This window comes from Hydra vulgaris, chromosome 14 (genome assembly GCF_038396675.1).
Source record: "Hydra vulgaris chromosome 14, alternate assembly HydraT2T_AEP".
NCBI classification, from domain to species: Eukaryota; Metazoa; Cnidaria; class Hydrozoa; order Anthoathecata; family Hydridae; genus Hydra; species Hydra vulgaris.
This window is the reverse complement of record NC_088933.1, coordinates 3076036-3085000: the sequence shown is the minus strand read 5'-3', so window position 1 is coordinate 3085000 and position 8965 is coordinate 3076036.

Below are 8965 nucleotides of genomic sequence, written 5' to 3'. Positions count from 1 at the left end.
CAAAAATTAAACTTTTTAGCTACGTTTTTACATTAGTTTCCGTTTCACTTTGTTGGTCGTTAATGGATATATTCGAGAATAACAATTATAAATTTAAGATACGAAGACCGGACCTCTGCACAAAACTCTAGATGCGGTTGAACATATATCTGATATAGATTTTTTCCAGAGGTAAGGACTCCGGCACCGAAATGATTTTTTTAGGACAACCAAGCATTCAATTGCCAGCTGTCTGCTGTTTCTACCTGCGCTTTGACTTTGAGGACTCGGATTTTAATATTTCTAAGAACGCGTTTAAAGCGCGTTGACTGTGTATTGTGACTTTGAGGACTCGAATTTTAATATTTCTAAGAACGCGTTTAATGCGTGGTGATTGTGTGTGCAGATTGGTGTAGATGTGTAATGATTTGTTATTGCGACGACCAACTTGCATTACTTTGCACTTCTCAACGAGTACATATGCCAGTTGTACAACCACAGCCTCCTCGATGTCTGTTTGAAGTTTTCATAACCAGAGGGAAAAAAACTGATATTAACAACTCTAATTGTCTTGTTTTCATCGGCGTACAATTTGGGATTGTTTTAATGCAGTGTTTAGTCATTGACAAAGAGCACAAATAGCACTCTTCCAAGAGGGACCTTGTGCGACGCTATTTGTTATCCTTTTCCATTTGACCTTTGTTCTTCAATGACTACTTGTTATTGTCCATTTGCTAGCCAAGCAGTGATCCGGTTTATCAGATGGTCCTGAATGCCATAAGTATGGCTATTAAGATGAAGCAAATTTATTATAAATCCATGTTGAGACTTTGAAATTAGATTGTATATTGCCCAGTTTTGTGCAATGTTTTCTTTGATTGTTCTCTCCATGACTTTGCGTGGTACAGAAGTGAGAGACACTGACCAATAATTATAAGATCTAAGTTTGTTTCCGTTTTTTAGCATAAACTTTGATTTGCACCAGAAATCTTGGGGACACCCCAAGTTTCGATAAAACGTCTAAAAATGAATGCAAGCGGTGATTCAAAAACTTTTACGCTGTTTTTCTATATACTTGAAACTAATCCGCCCAGTCTCATAGATTAAGTTTTATCGATGTAGAATAAGTCATTTTTGACCGTAGCAGTTGGAAATGGAATTTCAGCGACTCAACAAATCGATGTCATTCTTTCCTCAAATATTGGTACAGGTTCATCGACAAAAAATTAATGAAACTATTGTTAATCGTGGTGGTTTTAACTTTGCAGTCTATAGTGATGTTGCCATAGTTTCATGCAGGGTCGGACTGGGCAAGGAGGTTGAGAGGATTCCCCCTCCCCCCGGGCCCCTGTCATGCCTGAAGGTCGTAGGCCTCAATATAAATAAAAATGCACAAGCAAACACATAAAATACAAATTAATAATAACTATTTAATGTTTATATGCATCAATTTTGCAAAGACAATGCAATAAACACGGTTGTTATTTCTATAAATAAAATATGAAATGTTTAATAAAATATACAAAGACGTCGTAAAACAGCCTCATATTGTTATTTATTAGTGGTAGAGTAAATTATCTTGAGTAAGAGACTAAATTAGTTTATTACAAAAAAACATTAAAGAGGTATACCACCCATGGTGTTTACTTTTGCCCCTATTTTCACCACTCGTGTGTGCAACTTCTGTTAATGATTTACTGTTTAGAAGCACCTTATAAATAATAAAAACCAAAAAAATCTTGCACACACGAGGGGTAAAAGTAGATATTTCAATTTTGCTAAGTGTTATTTAAAATGGCTTCTTAGCTGTTTTTTTTAATGTTTCTAACTTGGAATTGATAAAAGGCTAATCTATGAAATAAAGGGCTAGTCTATGAAATAAAAAATACATTTTCAACTATATTTCAAAATAAAGACTTACAAATCGCTTGTTAAATTTTCTTTGCTCAGTTAAGCATTCATTTTATTTATTAAATATTATATTATCTAGTATTTTTAAGTATGTTTACATTCTGCACAGTTATTTTTAAATTAAAAAGTTCACAAAAAACTATTTAGCTTAATTCGGAACACACTATGTAGATAGATTCGATTCATGTTACTTTAATCTCTCGTTCACACTTAATAATAAACGCAAGTAGAAATATTTTTTTATTTTTTTTTTAGGTGCCCGAAGAAGTTCTTACGGTCTTGTCACAGAACACCGCGGAAGTGCATTTAACCAGGAAGTTCACGCCTCCTTCCTTACCGTGACGCGAAAATTTGTCCAGAGCTCGTTTCGAACCCGGATCTCCTGCTTATAAAGCAAGCGCTCTAACCACTGCGCCACGGCCGCACTAAAATATGATGATTAGGGATATCCAAATCATGTGTCTGTGGGCATAAATCATCCACTAAATAAAGTTTTGATTTTATATTTAAAATACTTCGAAAATGCTGTTTTTTGCAATAGGTAGTGCATATAAACTTGTACATTTTACCTTCGCCGAAAGATATTTCATTCGGTAGTTGATGGACATTTAACTTATCTCGAATATCCGACTCAATGAAAAGATAAGAAGGAACACCATTAAAATTATTTGAAATCGAAAGTTAATGTGCGCAATAAGAACACTTTTTTTTAAGAAAAAAGTTCAAGACTACGTCTTCACCTACTTTTTAGAAGTAGAGATCATTAATAGTTCTTCTTGAACTTCGCATGCACAATTGATTATTGCAAACTAATTGTGACTCAAAAGACTGAATTGGCTTAATGAAATTAATGAAATGCTCCATTTCAGTTCCGAATGTACAGATCGAGTGATTTCCATTTTCGTCTTGAGAAACACAAAGCTTGCAAACGTCTAAGAGCCAAATAATTTTTGCTTTATTCCAATCATTGGAATCAATAAACCCTATTATAGAAGCAATTTTTCTTTGATATCAGAGTTTTTCAAATTAATCAATATGTTTTTAGACAGCTTGCTTGAAGTCCAAAGCGCGAGAAAAAATAATCAATTGTACATGTGTTCAATAATTTAACTGGCTTTTTAAAATTTGATTTAATAAGCTTTTCTCCCCATTTAGGAATATTACTAAAAAACCACGAGTTTTCACTTTGTTTTTTGTTAACTTTCAATTTCTTTGGACAGACTACATCCTGCTTATTAAACAGCGAACGCTTTTTATTCTTGATCGATTTATCTTCATCTATGCTTGAATGATCATCAAATGACTCAGAAGAAGAAACTAAATAAATTTTAGGCTCCTTTTTCAAAAACTTTTTTAATTTTTTTGACTCATAAACTTCATCTTCCGATATTTCAATTTATGTCAACATTTAAGTTTCTGGTTTAGCGTTATTAGTAAAAAAGAATGTTAGTAATCCAGCAGGACTCGGAAGCATCTCTAAGTACTTTCCACATGCTAAATAATAAATTACGCTAGCGATATGCGCACAGCAGCCTACAGTTCTCATGCCGGTCTAACAAGTACAGTACTATCTTTCAATTCCAGTATTAGGTAAATATTGCACGTACACTTTATACTTTGAAGACCCAGAATGACGAGATCTGGTAATAAGAGAAAGAACTTTTGATTTCCCTATCGATTGAACAGTTTCACATATTGCCAATTCATATTTTCCTTTATTAAAATGTTCAGAAATGTAGCTTAAGCATTTGCAAGTTGATATGAGCCCAAAGTGATGTTGTTTTTTATTATTTCTTCAGGCAATTTAGGAAAACCAAGTACAAGTGTTGCTGCAATGTTTACAAACAAACTTTTTTTGTTTAGTTTTTCAGTTTTGACCATCTTTTCCAAACTGTTTTCTAAATGAAAATAGTTTGGAAAAGATTCTTTACTTTCATGTTATTAATAATTTTTTGTTTGTCATCCTGGTCTGAGTAAAGACGCTTGAAAAATCTATTAATAAAGCAAACATTTATTGGGCACTTTATCTAAGGCTCTGAAAGATGTTTTTAGAAATGAATTTGTGACTTCGATAACCCAACGACACTTGGTAATCATTCTAGATTGATTAGCTTGTAATGCTGTCAATTGTTTTTGACCTTTTTCTACACATGCAGGCATTTTTGGCTCTAAATTATAAGTATTTTTTAAGTTATCAAAACAGTCTCGAAAACCTCTGTCAAGTAATATAATGTCACCAGGATGAAGCAATTTTTTAAGGTTTGGTCGCCTTGAATTAAATCATTTATGATTGAAGCATCGTTTTTTGTTGCCTCGTCAAGTCCAAATACATCAACAATTTTTCCTTTTGATATAGAAAATAAAAAAGGTTTAACCAAATGAGTTTTTTTTTTGTACACTGAATGTTTTTCGTTGAAAATAGTTATTGCTTTTTTTGACAATAACAGTAAGTTCCGTCGACAACTAATAGCTGTTATTTGCTAACCATTCACTCCTTGTTAAGTGACCTACACCTATGTTATTAGGGATGAAATCTTTGACAAATCTCTTACTTGTTGCAAATATTGAGATACTTCAAAATTAGAGTCAATATCAAAAATAATCAGCGACAGTGTATTGATCAAGGCCAGTTTTTAACCAAAACAGAAAGATGGCTAGAACTTGAGATTTAGATCTACTACTGGTGTTTCTGAGTGAAATCAAATCTCCACTTAGTTCTCCAAATTGTTGTCCATTGAATCCGGCAATTCGCTGGCAAATAGAATCAGGCAGTTTTAAAGTATCAGAAAACTTTGAAAATAAACTGCTATACTGAGCGTAATATCGAAACATTTCTAGTAATGGTTTAACTTCTGATGCATTTAGTTTCACATTCTTTTTAACAACAATCAGCTGATTTAAAGCTTCATTGTTTAATAATCCAACTTCGTTCAAATACTCTCCGCAGCATTTTGATCCAGTAGGTATAAGAATTTTTTTTGGACATAAGCGACAATAATGCCTTGCCTTGAAAAGAATTTGAAATTTTTTAAAGAGTTATTAATGTAACATACGAAACAATAGCGATAGGAAGCAGTTGTTTGAGGCATATCCACCAAAATTGATGTATTTTTTTCGTTCATTCATTCGCCTTTTTTTTAGCTCAACTAATTCTTTTTTAAACTCAACTAGAAAACTTTTTGAAGACTTTAGAGTTATTTGTTCATTTTGTTCAATAATCGGTGGGCAAGCTGATATCTGATTTGTTTCAAGCGTTTCAGACAACTCAAGATTTGTTGTTTGAAAATCAAACGGCTGAATCTCTATAAATCTAATTAACGGTGAACTTATTTCCTCATTCTCCTTTCTCCGTGCTCTTTCATTACAGGCAGCACAGCAATGTGTTCCAAGCTCAATGGCATTTTTGTTTTTGTTGATTGTTTCTCGTATTTCATTTAGGAACCTCAACTTCGTTTCTAAAAAAACTCTAGATATTCCACGCTTATTTTTTACTTTATCCAATCTTTTGAAACAACATCCGCATCTATTTTCTCTTAAAGTTATTTCACTCATTTTTAGTTTTATTTTGAAAAAAATTAAAACTTATTTCAAACTGTTAATCTTTTCATTTTGGTACTTTTTAATTTTAAGCAAACAACTTATATATGCCCGTTGGGAATTCTCTTCCGTTGGGAATACAATTTAATAGCATTAAGAGGTTATTATAGTCAATTAAGTATTAGAAAATTGCGAGACTTTTTTTTAATTTTTTCTATTAAATAAGCGGTTAATTAATCGTAATAATTAATTAACTTCTATATATAACTAATTATAATTAATCGTAGGCATTATAGTTGAAATAATAGCGTTTTAGTGATTTAAGAAATTAATTTAAACATAAAGCAAAAGGGGCGAAAACTTGATAGTTAGACGCCTAACCTCTTTCGAGTTTTTAACTAGTCAAACGTATACATTTTATAAAAGCCCAGGGCTTGGAGAGGATAAAAATGCACTGGTACAAAATTATGTTTTGGACCCTTTTTACAAAGATTATTTTATAAAGACATTTAGAACGTAATAACAAGCAGCCGTAGCGCAGTGGTAGCGCACTTGCCTCAGAAACAAAGAATCCGTCGGTCAAACCCCACTTCTGGGCTAGTCTTGCAACATCGGTTAGGAAGGAGGCGTGAACTTCCTATTAAATGCTCATCCGCGGTCCTCTGTGATAAGACCGTAAGGACTTCTTGGGGCACCAAAATAAAATAAAAAACTAAAAAAAAAATAATTATTATAATAATAACATTAAGCACTGCCTTTTAAAAAGCTTCCCAACCTAAGAAGCCAGTGCTTCCCAACCAGAGAGGCTCAGAAGTATTTAATGAGGTTGGAGATTTTATAATTTAAAATATTACTATTTCTTAGTAAACATTATATTTCAGGTTTTTGTAATTATAAAAAATATATAGTAAAATACAATTGGTGTTCAGCTTAGGTTAAAATGAGTTTATCTAAAAAATTTCTCATTTTTCAAGCAAAAAAATTTTTTTTAAACTTTTTATATATAATTTAAAAAAAATTTATATTATAATAATATAAAAAATATTATATTATATAATAAAAGTAAATTTAAAATCTCTGATTTTTAATTTTGTGTTAATGGCTATGTTCTTTGAGCAATAAAACACAAATCTTATTACCTTACTGTAACTTAGCATCGAATTTGTATATGATATGATATCATCATTTTTTGTTTGTTTGTTTATTTTGCTGTTTAAAAACATCTAAAATTTAAAAGTCTATAAATAAAAACACTGGCGGGGCAAGTAGAAGACAATATTTTGTCTTGTCTCCGAGGCCCAATCGTACGTATTTACAATAACTGTACCATGTATGTATACTTTAAAAATTATTTTTAGAAAAATATAAATGTAAAATAAATAACAATTAGTTTTAAAAATATTTCAAGAACAACATTCATGTTAAGAGTAACAATCAAGTAAACAAGAAAAGTTGAAAAAATAAATAAATATTAATAATAAATAAATAAATAAATTAAACAGCACGTATTTACAAGAGCCGTAACATAAACGTATACTTTAAAACTCAATTAATGAAAAATATAAAAGTAAAATATATAACAGTTAGTGTTTGGTTAAGAAAACGTTTTAAAAACAATATTCATGTAAAATGTAAAATTGAAGTAAAGAACGAAAAATTAAAATTAAAAGAATACTTTTTTTACAAAAACCGTAATATATATGTATATCGTAATATATATGTATACCTTAATATATATGTATACCGTAATATATATGTATACCGTAATATATATGTATACCGCAATATATATGTATACCGTAATATATATGTATATCGTAATATATATGTATATCGTAGAACCAAATTGTATAAAAGTAAAATAAATAAAAATTATTGATAGTTAAAAAAAAATTATAAGAATTCAGATTAAATTTTAACATATTTTATTCAGATTTCAACAATAACATTCAAGATTAGATTTCAACAATAACATTCAAGATACACGATATTGAATTAAATATATACTTTGTTTTCAGTTATATATGGGGAAAAATGTAGTTATTATCTGAAAATTTCATCAAGTATTCATGAACTACTTTGTCAAAAGAGTACTGAAATATTTTAGGAGATAGTCCCATCTTTTTTTTATGCACGAACATTAAAACTTGGTGTAAGTTGGTTTTATAGACACTCAATGCATCAAGTATACGTAAATGAGGCTCGCATGGTTCTCATGAAAGCTAAATCATTTGCAAAATTGGCTAACAATATCATATCTAAAGCTAACAAAGATATCTTAAAACTTTTGAAATTGAGCTCCCATTAAAAACAGCTCCACAAAGAATGCAGATACCTGGTGATGATACGAGTGATGAAAGTAGGCAAGAATTTCAGGACCCAGTAGGTCGGTTTAATGTTAATGTATAATATGTTGTTGTGGATACTACAACAACAACAATAAAAGACCGTTTTGAAAGAAATGATGTTGATATCTTACGGAATATTGCTTGTCTGGACCCTTAAAACTATCCATCTTTGCATCTTGACCATATTGACAACTATATTTTTCATGATTTAGCCAATCTTGCTCGTATACAGAGGGAAACATTGTGCACAGAGATGAAATCATTTACAACTAAATTTCTATTTGTTAGTAAGGCTGATGAAACTGAATCAGAGAAATGCAACTTTGAAAAAAACAGCAATAGATGTTTGAGTTGCATTCTTCATTTTTCTCCATTGCTACAATTTACATTGTTCTGCACACTCTAATATGTATGCTGCATATAAAATGACATTATGCCTACTTGCACACAAGTCAAGTGTAAGCAAGCTATTACGAAGTTAAAGATTTTAAAAAATTGTCTTCGTATTCTGTTGGGTGAAGAATCATTTATTTTAATAAATGTTGAGAATGACACAAAAACTGATTACAATAAGTATAATCATTAAAAGTTTGGCAGAATCATTAAAACCTCCTACGAGTACTTGCTGTAGTATAATACTGTCGTAAATAGCAAACACATATCTTTTTTTAAATTTTGATTATTAATTTCTATATAAATATTTGAAAAACCTAACAACAAACTTGTATTTTTCCTAATATTGATAAATTTGTTGGAAAAATCCATTTTAGCATCGCAATAATGTGCAGAAAGTAAAGTGATGCAACGCTGCAATTTAGAAACACTATGTTTTTAAAACTTTGCATATAAACTTATTTTTTTAAATGTGCCAAATAAATTGATGGTTGAAGTGCATGGTCAAAGATATGAAAATCTGCATGCATATTGTTATAAATTTCCGATACACTTATTACAAAAACTTATGTGGTTATGGGTTTAATTTATATTTGCTACCATAAGGGCTCCATCAAGTTCTCCCCCCCCCCCCATGGGGTTCTCAATGTTAGTCCGACCCTTGTTCTATACATTCTAATAAAATTATTATTTTTTTGAGCTTGCTTTTCACGTGTGAGTAGAAATTTTTTGGAAAATCCTTGAAACTGCTAACAGGTTGTTGTTCAAAATAAAGGACGACTGCGTTTATCTCTTTA